Source organism: Mustela lutreola, chromosome 3, assembly GCF_030435805.1.
Source record: "Mustela lutreola isolate mMusLut2 chromosome 3, mMusLut2.pri, whole genome shotgun sequence".
Taxonomy (NCBI): domain Eukaryota; kingdom Metazoa; phylum Chordata; class Mammalia; order Carnivora; family Mustelidae; genus Mustela; species Mustela lutreola.
The window spans coordinates 83,883,170-83,897,189 of record NC_081292.1 but is presented as its reverse complement, the minus strand read 5'-3'; positions in this window follow the sequence as shown (position 1 = coordinate 83,897,189).

Below are 14,020 nucleotides of genomic sequence, written 5' to 3'. Positions count from 1 at the left end.
AAAAAAAAATAAAAAATAAAAAATAAAAGAGGAAAAATCCTAAGAATGTCATTGAACAGAAATATATGGAGACAATCTATAGAAACAAATACTTCACAGGTAACATGATGTCAATAAAAATGTATCTCTCAATAATCATTCTCAATATGAATGGCCTAAATGTGCCCATAAAATGAGACAGGATTGCAGATTGGATAAAATGATAGGACCCATCCCTATGTTGTCTACAAGAGACCCATTTTGAACCTAAGGATACACCCAGACTTAAAGTGAAGGGATGGAGAAGCATCTTTCATGTCAATGGGCATCAAAAGAAGGCTGGGGTAGCGATTCTCAGATCAGATAAATTAGATTTTAAACTAAAGACTGTAGTCAGAGATACAGAAGGACACTACATAATTCTTAAAGGGACTACTCACCAAGAAGATCTAACAATTGTAAATATTTATGCCCCCAATATGGGAGCAGCTAATTACATAAGAAAACTCTTAATTGAGATAAAGATTCATATTGATATGAATACATTAATAGTAGGAGATCTTAGCATGCCACTCTCAGTAATAGACAGATCATCCAAGCAGAAAATCAATAAAGAAACAAGAGCATTGAATGACACATTGGACCAGATGGACCTCATAGATACATACAAACCATTCCACCCTAAAACAACAGAATACTCATTCTTCTCGAGTGCACATGGAACCTTCTCAAGAATAGACCACATACTGGGTCACAAATCAGGGCTCAACTCATACCAAAAGATTGAGATTATTTCCTGCATATGCTCAGATCACAATGCTTTGAAACTGGAGCTCAATCACAAGGAAAAGTTGGAAGGAACTCAAACACCTGGAATCTAAAGACCACCTTGTTTAAGAATGCTTGGATCAACCAGGAGATCAAAGGAGAACTTGAACAATTCATGTAAAACAATGAGAATGAAGTCACTTTGGTCCAAAACCTATGGGATACAGCAAAGGCACTACTAAGGGGGAAATACATAGCCATCCAAGCCTCCCTATTTCCCCCCCAAAAAATGGAAAATTCCAGAATACACCAGCTGTCTCTACACCTTAAAGAACTGGATAATCAAAAAAAAAAAAAAAATTAAGCCAACTCCACACACAAGAAGGAAATGATCAAGATTAGAGCAGAGATCAATGAGATAGAAACTAGAGATACAGTAGAATGCATCAATGAAATTAGAAGCTAGTTTTTTGAAAGAATCAATAAGATCAATAAACCATTGGCCAAGCTAATTCAAAAGAATAGAGAGAAGGCCCAAATAAATAAAATTATGAATGAAAAGGGAGCGATCAGGACTAACACCAAGGAAATAGAAACTATCATCAGAAGTTATTATTAATAGTTATATGCCAATAAGTTAAGCAACCCTAGATGAAATGGATGCATTCCTGAAAAACTATGAACTTCTAAAATTGACCCAGGAAGAAACTGACAACATGAATAGACTGATATCTAGTAATGAGATTGAAGCAGTGGTCAAAAACCTCCCAAAAAACAAGAGCCCAGGGCCTGATGGATTCCCTGGGGAATTCTACCAAACTTTCAAAGAAGAAATTACAACTATTCTCCTGATGCTGTTTCAGAAAATTGAAGCAGAAGGAAAACTTCCAGACTCTTTCTATGAAGCCAGCATTACCCTGATCCCCATATTGGAAAACACCTCACCAAAAAGGAGAATTTCAGACCAATATCACTGATGAATATGGATGCTAGGATTCTCAACATGATCCTAACAAATAGGATCCAACAGCACATTAAAAATATTATCCACCATGACCAGGTGGGATTCATCCCTGGGTTTCAAGGATGGTTCAACATTTGTATATCAATCAAGGTGATAGAATAAATCAATAAGAGAAGAGAGAAGAAACAAATGGTCCTCTCTTTTGATGCAGAAAAATCATTTGACAAAATCCAGCATCTGTTCTTGATTAAAACACATCAAAGTATAGGGATAGAGGGAACATTCCTGATCTTCAACAAATCTATCTATGAAAGACTCACAGCAAATATAATCCTCAATGGGAAAAAGCTCACAGCTTTCCCTTTGAGATCAGGAACAAGACAAGGATGCCCACTCTCACCACTCTTGTTCAACATAGTATTAGAAGTCCTAGCAACAGTCATCAGACAACAAAAAGAAATAAAAGGTATCCAAATTGGCAATGAAGAATTCAAACTCTCTCTCTTCACAGATGATGTGATACTTTATATGGAAAACCCAAAAGACTCCCCCCACAAACTACTAGAACCCATACAGCAATTCAGTAATGTGGCAGGATACAAAGTCAATGCACATAAATCAGTTGCTTTCTTATACACTAACAATGAAAACACAGAAAGGGAAATTAGAGAATTTATTGTATTTACTATAGCACCAAGAATGATAAGATACCTGGGAATAAACATAACCAAGGGGGTAAAAGATCTGTTCTTGAGGAACTATAGAACACAAAAAGATGGAAGACCATTCCATGCTCTTGGATTGGAAGAATAAACATTGTTAGAATATCTATATTGCCTAGAGCAATCTATACTTTTAGTGCCATTCTGATCAAAATCCCACCGGTATTTTTCAAAGAGCTGGAGCAAATAATCCTAAAATTTGTGTGGAATCAGAAGAGACCCCAAATTGCTAAGGAAATGTTGAAAAAAAAAAAAAAAGCTGGCGCCATCAAATTATCTGATTTCAAGCTTTACTACAAAGCTGTGATCACCAAGACAGCATGGTACTGGCATAAAAATGGACACAATGACCAATGGAACAGAGTAGAGAGCCCAGATATGGACCCTCAACTCTATGGTCAAATAATCTTCAACAAAGCAGGAAAAAATATATAGTGGAAGAAAGACAGTCTCTTCAATAAATAGTGCTGGGAAAATTGGACAGCTGTGTGTAGAAGAAGGAAACTAGACCATTCTCTTACACTGTACACAAAGATAAACTTGAAATGGATAAAGGACCACAATGTGAGACAGGAATCCATCAGAATCATAGAGAACATAGGCAGTAACCTCTTTGATATCGGCCACAACAACTTCTTTCAAGATATGTCTCCAAAGGCAAAGGAAACAAAAGCGAAAATAAATTTTTCAGACTTCATCAAGATCAAAAGCTTCTGCACAGCAAAGGAAAGAGTCAACAAAACAAAGGCAACCCACAGAATCCCGCAAATGACAGTACAGACAAAAGGTTGATATCCAGGATCTATAAAGAACTTCTAAACTCAACACACACAAAACAGACAATCATATCAAAAAATGGGCAGAAGACATGAACAGACACTTCTCTAATGAAGACATACAAATGGCTATCAGACACATGAAAAGATGTTCATCATCACTAGCCATCAGGGAGAATCAAATTAAAACCACATTGAGATACCACCATACACCAGTTAGAATGGCCAAATTAGCAAGACAGGAAACATGTGTTGGAGAGGATATGGAGAAAGGGGAACCCTCCTACACTGTTGGTGGGAATGCAAGTTGGTGCAGCCACTTTGAAGAACAGTGTGGAGATTCCTTAAGAAGTTAAACATAGAGCTTCCCTATGACCCTGCCATTGTCCTACTGGGTATTTATCCCAAAGATACAGATTTAGTAAAAACAAGGACCATCTGTACCTCAATGTTCATAGCAGCAATGGCCATGGTTTCCAGACTGTGGAGAGAACCAAGATGCCCTTCAACAGATGAATGGATAAGGAAGATGTGGTCCATATACACTATGGAGTATTATGCCTCCATCAGAAAGGATGAATACCCAAGTTTTGTATCAACAATAGATGGGACTGGAAGAGATTATGCTGAGTGAAACAAGTCAAGCAGAGAGAGTCAATTATCATATGATTTCACGTATTTATGGAGCATAAGAAATAACATGGAGGACATGGGGAGATGGAGAGGAGTAGGGAGTTGAGGGAAATTCGAGGGGGAGATGAACCATGAGAGACTATGGACTCTGAAAAACAATCTGAGAGTTTTGGAGGGGAGGGGGCTGGGAGGTTGGATGAGCCTGGTGGTGGGTATTATGGAGGGCACGTATTGCATTAAGCACTGGGTGTAGTGCATAAACAATGAATTCTGAAACACTGAAATGAAATTTTTAAATTTCTAATTTAATTTCTAAATTATTAATTAATTTAAAATTTCTAAAAAAATACATATATATATATATATACACACACACACATATATATATATATATATATATATATATATACACATATATATATATACACATATATGAAATAAAGGGGTGCCTGGGTGGATGGTTAAGTGTCTGCCTTTAGCTCAGTTCATGATCTCCAGGTCCTGGGATCGGACCCCATGTTGGGCTCCCAGCTCATCAGGGAGTCTTTTGTCTCTCTCAGCATCTCCCCCTGCTTTTGCTCTCTCTGCCTGTCTGTCTCTCTCTCAAAAGACTGAATAAAATTTTTTTTTTCTAAAAATGTCTTACGAAGTTTATTATGCTTTCCTTTTTGTCACACCCAATATGTCTGAATTTGTTAGAGAGTCTTGCATGATAGGTGTTTTGTATTACTTATGGAGTTTATAGATAGATATAATCATTATTCATGTGTCATTCTATAAAATAATGTTCTGCCCCGGGAAATCAATAGAAAATAATATGATATTCATAGTTTTAGATTAGGGTTTTCTCTTGGTGTTGTGCATTACAGGGGTTTGGACAAATATATAATAACATTTATTCCATTATTATTTTATTGTAAAGAACATTTTCACTGACCTAAAGATTCTCTGTGCTCCACCTATTCATCTCTCCCCACAACCTCCAAACTGGAAACCACTGAACTCTTTTCTTTACTGTCTTTATAGTTTTGCCTTCTCCAGAATGTCATGAAGTTGAAATCATATTTTTTCAGATGGACTTATTTCACTTGGTATATAAATTTAAGATTCCTCCGTGTTTTTTCATTTTTTTCATTGGTTGATAGCTCTTTTCTTTTTGGCACTAATTTTCCATTGTCTGGATATATCACAGTTTATATATCCATTCAATTACTGAAGGACATTTTGGGACTTGGAAAAGTGTTTGCAATCATGATTAAAGCTTCTATAAACATCCATTTGCTGGTTTTTGTGTGGATAAGTTTGCAAATCTCTGGAGTAAATACCAGGAGTATTGTGGCTGGATTTAATGCAAAAGCATGATTAATTTTATAAGAAACCAAAATTACCATATCATTTTGCATTCCCAGCACCAATGAATGAGAGTTCCTACTGTTCTGTATCTCTGCCAGCATTTGATGTTGGTGTTCTGAAGTTTGGCCATTCTCTTAGGTGTGTAGTATTTTTAAAAATATATTTTAGGGGTGCCTGTGTGGCTCAGTCAATTTAATGTCTGCCTTTGGCTCAGGCCATGATCCTAGAGTCCTGGGATCCAACCCCACATTAGGCTCCGTGCTCAGAGGGAAGCCTGTTTCTCCCTCTCCCTCTGCCTGTCCCTGCAACTTGTACTATTTCTCTCTCTCACTTGCACTCTTAACTTCTCTCTCAAATAAATAAACAAAATCTTTAGAATATAAAAAAATGAATAAAATTGTATGTCTCAGATAACATGTACTGTGAGAATTTACTTGCCATCTCTATATCTTCTTTGGTGTGGCATCTGCTAAAGAAGTCTTTGACCCATTTTTTAATCAACTGTTTATTTTGTTATTCTTGAGTGTTAAGAGTACTTTATATATTTTGGGCAACAGTCTTATATCAGATATCAGTTTTCTGAATATTTTCTCCCAGTCTCAAACTAGTCTTGTCATACTTGTGACATTGCCTTTTGTAAAATAGAACGTTTTAATTTTAATGAATAAGCTTCTCAATGATTTCTTTCATAGAAGATGTCTATGGTATTGAAAGATATCTAAAAATTATCACCATACCCAAGATCATCTAGGTTTTCTCTTGTTATGTATTAGCAGTTTTATAGTTTTGTATTTTACTGTGATCCATTTTGACTAAATTTAGGTCCGTGATCCATTTTGACTAAATATAGTGTTGTCTGTTAAAGGTCTTTTGAGTCTCTGTGTATACTCTAGAATCGTTATTGATAACCACAAAATAATTTGTTGAGATTTTTCTTGGAACTACAGTGAATCTGTAGATCTAGTTGGGAATAATTTATGTTTTGTTTTAATTTATGTTTTGTTTTATAGATTCTTAAATTTGTGTTTTTATAATGCATTCAAATTTAAGATTATTGGCCTTTCTTGTTATATTGGCTATCTTATCATTATGAAGGGTCCCAACTGTCTTTGTCATTAGTAATAATTTTTATTTAAAGCCATTTTGTCTGATATGAACATAGTTGGTTTCAATTAGTTAATTTTTTGAAGGTAGATCTTACTCTATTCAAAGTGGCTATGTCTTTATATTTATAGTATATCTATGGTAAATAGAATTTATATATATATTAAGAGATATTATATTCATATATCATATATGAATATAATATATATTATATACATTAAGAATCTTGCCTTAATTTTATTTTATTTTCAACCACATTGACATTATATTTTACTTGGATATTTAGTCCAAAATAACAATGTAATTACATTGGTTTAATTTGGTTAAATTTATAATCTTATTGGTTTTCCTTTTGTAATACCCTAATTCTTTTCTTTTTATTCTTATTTATCTTTCTCATTATCTATTTGATGCTTTTTTAAATTTTGTTTGTGCCAGTAAATTTGACAATCTGGAATAAGTGGATGCATTCCTAAAAATGTATAAACTACCAAAACTGAACCAAGAAGAAATAGAAAACCTGAACAGACCCATGACCAGTAAGGAGATTGAAGCAGTCATCAAAAATTCTCCCAACAAACAAGGGCTCAGGGACAGATGGGCTCACTAGGGAAATTCTACCAAACATTTAAAGAAGAACTCATACCTATTCTCCTGAAACTGTTTCAAAAAATAGAAATGGAAGGAAAACTTCCAAACTCATTTAATGAGGCCAACATCCCACAACTAGACACAGAACCTATTGAAAAGGAGAATGACAGACCAATATCCCTGATGATCATGGATGCAAAAATTCTCACCAAAATACTAGCCAGTAAGATCCAATAGTACATTAAAAGGATTATTCACCACGACTAAGTGGGATTTATTCCTGGGCTGCAAGATTGATTCAACATCTGCAAATCAATCAGTGTGATACAATGCATTAATAAAACAAAGAACAAGAATCATGTGATACTCTCAATGGATGCTGAAAAAAGCATTTAACAAAGTACAGCTTGATCAAAACCCTTCATAGAGTAGGGATAGAAGGTACATACCTCAATATCTTCAAAGCCATCTATGAAAAAAACACAGCAAATATCAATCTGAAGGGGGAAAAACTAAGAGCTTTTCAACTAAGGTTAGGACTATGGCAGGGATGTGCACTATCACCACTGCTACTGAACATAGGTCTAGAAGTCCTAGCCTCAGCCATCAGACAACAAAAAGAATTAAAAAGCATCTGAACTGGCAAAGAAGAAGTCAAACTCTCACTCTTTGCAGATGATATGATACTTTATGTGGAAAACCCAAGAGACTCCACTCCAAAACTGCTAGAATTCATACAGGAATTCAGTAAAGTGTCAGGATATAAAATCAATGCACAGAAATAAGTTGCTTTTCTGTACACCAACAAGAAGACAGAAGAAAAAGAAATTAAGGTGTAGATACCATTTACAATTGCACCCAAAGCCATAAGATGTCTAGGAATAAATTTAACCAAAGAGGCAAAGAATTTGTATTCAGAAAACTATAGAGTACTCATGAAAGAAATTGAAGACAAAGAAAGACAAAGAAAACGGAAAAATGTTCCATGCTCATGGATCACAAAAACAAATATTGTGAAAATATCTATGATACCAAGAGCAATATACACATATACAATCTTTTATATTTATATTTACAATATATACAATCTCTATCAAAATACCATTAACTTTTGTTTAAGCCTCTGCCTTCATATCAGGTCATGATCTCAGGGTCCTGGAATCTAGCCCCATATCAGGCTCTTTGCTCAGCTGAGATCCTGCTTCACCCTCTCTCTCTGTCTGCCTTTCGGCCTACTTGTGATCTCTCTCTGTCAAATAAATAAATAAAATCTTTAAAAAAAAAATCATCAACATTTTTCAAAGAAATGGAACAAATAATCATGAAATTTATATGGAATCAGAAAAGACCCCGAATAGCCAGAGGAATGCTGAAAAATAAAATCAAAGTTGGCAACATCACAATTCCAGACTTGAAGTTCTATTACAAATCTGTAATCGTCAAGAAAGCATGATACTGGCACAAAAACAGACACATATTTAGATGAAATAGTGCAGAGAGCTCAGAAACTGACCCTCAACTCTATAGGCAACTAATCAACAAAGCAGGAAAGAATTTCCAATGGAAAAAAAGACAGTTTCTTCAACAAATGGTGTTGAGAAAATTGGACAGCCATATGCGGAAAAATGAAACTGGACCATTTCCTTACACCACATACACAAATAGACTCTAAATAGATGAAAGACCTCAATGTGAGATAGGAATCTATCAAAATCCTTGAGAAGAACACAGGCAGCTACTTCTTCGACCTCAGCCACAGCAACTTCTTCCTAGAAACATCACCAAAGGCAAGGGAAGCAAGGGCAAAAGTGAACTACTGGGACTTCATCAAGATCAAAAGCTTTTGTACAGCAAAGGAAACAGTCCACAAAAACAAAAGACAACCAACAGAATGGGAGAAGATATTCGCAAATGACATATCAGATAAAGAGCTAGTATCCAAAATCAATAAAGAATTTATCAAACTCAACACCTAAAAAATAAATAATCCAATCAAGAAATGGGAAGAAGTCATGAACAGACATTTCTCAAAGAAGACACACAAGTGGCCAACGGACACATGAACAATGTTCACCTGGCATCAGGGAAATACAAATTGAGACCACAGTGAGATACGACTTCACACCAGTCAGAACTAAAATTAACCACTCAGGAAATGACAGGTGTTGGCAAAGATGCAGAGAAAGGGGATCTCTCCTACACTGTTGGTGGGAATGCAAGGTGGTACAGCTACTCTGGAAAACAGTATGGATGTTCCTCAAAAAGTTAAAAACAGAGCTACCCTATGGACCCAGCAATCACCCTACTAGTATTTACCCTAAAGATACAAATGTAGTGATCTGAAGGGGCACATGGACCCCACTGTTTGTAACAGCAATGTCCACAATAGCTAGACTATGGAAAGAGCCTAGATGTCCATCAACAGATGAATAGATGAATGGATGAAGAAGGTGTGAGAATATCTATATCTATATCTCTCTCTCTATATATATATATGTCATCATAGTCAGGATTTTTGCTTCTTTTGCTTCTCAAGTCTTGAATGCCTTTGTTGTTCTCTGAGGCCATCAGAGAGTTCTATTTTAAATATTTTCCAGTTTTTACTCTTATTGTCAGTAAGAAAATTAGTCAGAATGTTACTCCACTATTTCCAGAAGTAAAGGAATCTAGAGTAATTTTAATGAAAATTGGATCATGTTATTCTGTTGCTTAAAACACGTAATGATTCAGTTTTCCATGAGCTCTGTACAACTTCAAGCTCATGTCTTGTTTCCTCTGCCTCAACTTTTATCCCATAGAATTAACAGCTCTTGGTTTTCATAATTCCTCTATTGTATCTTATAATCAGCCTTTGCCATTTTCTCTTCCCCTTTTCAGTTCCCTATACACTCTACTTTCTACTTTTCTTCTTGAAAAAGGCTAAGAATTACAACCTTCATTTGTTTTTTCCCTCTGAAACCAGTGTTTTTGACAACACACTGGCATATGTCTATTGAAACAATAATTGTTTGAACAAAGCATTGTAGTTGTATAAAGTTCTAAAGCATTAAAAGAGAGTTCTAAAGGGTAGTCAGGATGGGATGGAAGATCTAATTATGGTAAGTTCATGAGAGGTCAAGTTTAAGAATATTTTATAGAAAACAAAATACTCGATACTTTGTCTTATACTATATGAAGATCTCTTTAAGTGTCAAAATATGAGTTGGGACATCACCCAATATATAAAAAATTTCGACTAAGCTATAAAACTTTAAGATTAAATAAAGTAACAATTAAAACTGATAGTTCTTGATAAGCCATTGGATATTTCTCTCCTTCTCTCTCTCTCTCTCTCTCTAGATAGATAGATAGATAATAGATAGATGATAAACATAAAGCCATTTGACACTCATTTATTGTCTTTCAACATTCTCACTTCTTTATTTTAATTGATTTGGTGGAAGTACTATTCTCTAAGGACCATGGAAGGAAGGTATTATTTTTTATAAAATTTAATAATCTAGGAATAAGTTAATTTTTAATAATTCTGTGACACCAGGTAGGAATGTAAATTGGACATTTCGCATATGAGATAGGAGATAAAAATTTGTCAGTCATCAGTTTTTTACGGCTGATTTGTGAGCAGTAATGCAGTATTACTGTTAAGAATGTGGACTCTTGATGGGAGGAGTCAAGATGGCGGAGAAGTAGCAAGCTGAGACTGCTTCAGCTAGCCGGAGATCAGCTAGATAGCTTATCTAAAGATTGCAAACACCTGAAAATCCATCGGCAGATCGAAGAGAAGAAGAACAGCAATTCTGGAAACAGAAAAACAACCACTTTCTGAAAGGTAGGACCGGCGGAGAAGTGAATCCAAAGCGACGGGAAGATAGACCCCGGGGGGAGGGGCCGGCTCCCGGCAAGCAGCGGAGCAACCGTGCACAAAATCAGGACTTTTAAAAGTCTGTTCCGCTGAGGGACATCGCTCCAGAGGCTAAACCGGGGCGAAACCCACGCGGGGTCAGCGTGGCCTAAGGTCCCGCAGGGTCACAGAAAGATCGGGGGTGTCTGAGTGTCGCAGAGCTTGCGGGTATTGGAACGGGAAAGCCGGCTACAGAGACAGAGCTGACAGTAAGCTCGCAGCTCGGTGTTACCTTGAACCGGTCGCAGGCTCGGTGAGCTCGGAGCGCGGCCGGAGGTCAGGCAGACGGGAGTAACTGGGCGCTGTTCTCTGAGGGCGCACTGAGGAGTGGGGCCCTGGGCTCTCGGCTCCTCCGGGCCGGAGACCAGGAGGCCGCCATTTGTATTCCCGTCCTCCGGAACTCTACGGAAAGCGCTCAGGTAACAAAAGCTCCTGAAAGCAAACCCGAGCGGATTACTCACCCCGGCCCCGGGTAAGGGCGGTGTAATTCCGCCTGGGGCAAAGACACTTGAGAATCACTACACCAGGCCCCTCCCCCAGAAGATCAACAAGAAATCCAGCCGAGACCAAGTTCACCTACCAAGGAGTGCGGTTTCAATACCAAGGAGAGCAGCAGAATTCCAGAGGAGGAGAAAGCCAAACACGGAACTCATGGCTTTTTTCCTGGGATTTTTTTTAGTTTTGCAGTTAATTTGACTTTTTCTTTTTCATTTTTTTTTTTTTCTCGCCTTCGGGTAAAATTTTTTTTTTAACTGTTACCTTTTTCTTTTTTAACGATTTTTTACTAGTTTATCTAATATATATATTTTTCTTTTTTACATTTTTCTTAGGTGTTTTCTTTTTTTAAAAATTCTTTTCTTTTCTTTTCTTTTTTTTTCTTTTCTTTTTGTTTTTTTTTTCTTTCTTCCTTTTTGAACCTCTTTTTATCCCCTTTCTCCCCACTCACGATTTTGGATCTCTTCTAATTTGGTTAAAGCATATTTTCCTGGGGTTGTTGCCACCCTTTTAGTATTTTACTTGCCCCTTCATTTACTCTTATCTGGACAAAATGACAAGACATAAAAATTCAACACAAAAAAAAGAACAAGAGGCAGTACCGAAGGCTAGGGACCTAATCAATACAGACATCGGTAATATGTCAGATCTAGAGTTCAGAATGACAATTCTCAAGGTTCTAGCCGGGCTCGAAAAAGGCATGGAAGATATTAGAGAAACCCTCTCGAGAGATATAAAAGGCCTTTCTGGAGAAATAAAAGAACTAAAATCTAACCAAGGTGAAATCAAAAAAGCTATTAATGAGGTGCAATCAAAAATGGAGGCTCTAACTGCTAGGATAAATGAGGCAGAAGAAAGAATTAGTGATATAGAAGACCAAATGACAGAGAATAAAGAAGCTGAGCAAAAGAGGGACAAACAGCAACTGGACCACGAGGGGAGAATTCGAGAGATAAGTGACACCATAAGACGAAACAACATTAGAATAATTGGGATTCCAGAAGAAGAAGAAAGTGAGAGGGGAGCAGAAGGTATACTGGAGAGAATTATTGGGGAGAATTTCCCCAATATGGCAAAGGGAACGAGCATCAAAATTCAGGAGGTTCAGAGAACGCCCCTCAAAATCAATAAGAATAGGCCCACACCCCGTCACCTAATAGTAAAATTTACAAGTCTCAATGACAAAGAGAAAATCCTGAAAGCAGCCCGGGAAAAGAAGTCTGTAACATACAATGGAAAAAATATTAGATTGGCAGCTGACTTATCCACAGAGACCTGGCAGGCCAGAAAGAGCTGGCATGATATTTTCAGAGCACTAAACGAGGAAAACATGCAGCCAAGAATACTATATCCAGCTAAGCTATCATTGAAAATAGAAGGAGAGATTAAAAGCTTCCAGGACAAACAAGAACTGAAAGAATTTGCAAATACCAAACCAGCTCTACAGGAAATCTTGAAAGGGGTCCTCTAAGCAAAGAGAGAGCCTACAAGTGGTAGATCAGAAAGGAACAGAGACCATATACAGTAACAGTCACCTTACAGGCAATACAATGGCACTAAATTCATATCTCTCAATAGTTACCCTGAATGTGAATGGGCTAAATGCCCCTGTCAAAAGACACAGGGTATCAGAATGGATAAAAAAACAAAGCCCATCTATATGTTGCCTCCAAGAAACTCATTTTAAGCCCGAAGACACCTCCAGATTTAAATTGAGGGGGTGGAAAAGAATTTACCATGCTAATGGACATCAGAAGAAAGCAGGAGTGGCAATCCTTAGGTCAGATCAATTAGATTTTAAGCCAAAGACTATAATAAGAGATGAGGAAGGACACTATATCATACTCAAAGGGTCTGTCCAACAAGAAGATTTAACAATTTTAAATATCTATGCCCCCAATGTGGGAGCAGCCAACTATATAAACCAATTAATAACAAAATCAAAGAAACACATCAACAATAATACAATAATAGTAGGGGACTTTAACACTCCCCTCACTGAAATGGACAGGTCATCCAAGCAAAAGATCAGCAAGGAAATAAAGGCCTTAAACGACACACTGGACCAGATGGACATCACAGATATATTCAGAATATTTCATCCCAAAGCAACAGAATACACATTCTTCTCTAGTGCACATGGAACATTCTCCAGAATAGATCACATCCTCGGTCCTAAATCAGGACTCAACCGGTATCAAAAGATTGGGATCATTCCCTGCATATTTTCAGACCACAATGCTCTAAAGCTAGAACTCAACCACAAAAGGAAGTTTGGAAAGAACCCAAATACATGGAGACTAAACAGTATCCTTCTAAAGAATGGGTCAACCGGGAAATTAAAGAAGAATTGAAAAAAATCATGGAAACAAATGATAATGAAAATACAACGGTTCAAAATCTGTGGGACACAACAAAGGCAGTCCTGAGAGGAAAATATATAGCGGTACAAGCCTTTCTCAAGAAACAAGAAAGGTCTCAGGTACACAACCTAACCCTACACCTAAAGGAGCTGGAGAAAGAACAAGAAAGAAACCCTAAGCCCAGCAGGAGAAGAGAAATCATAAAGATCAGAGCAGAAATCAATGAAATAGAAACCAAAAAAACAATAGAACAAATCAACGAAACTAGGAGCTGGTTCTTTGAAAGAATTAATAAAATTGATAAACCCCTGGCCCGACTTATCAAAAAGAAAAGAGAAAGGACCCAAATAAATAAAATCATGAATGAAAGA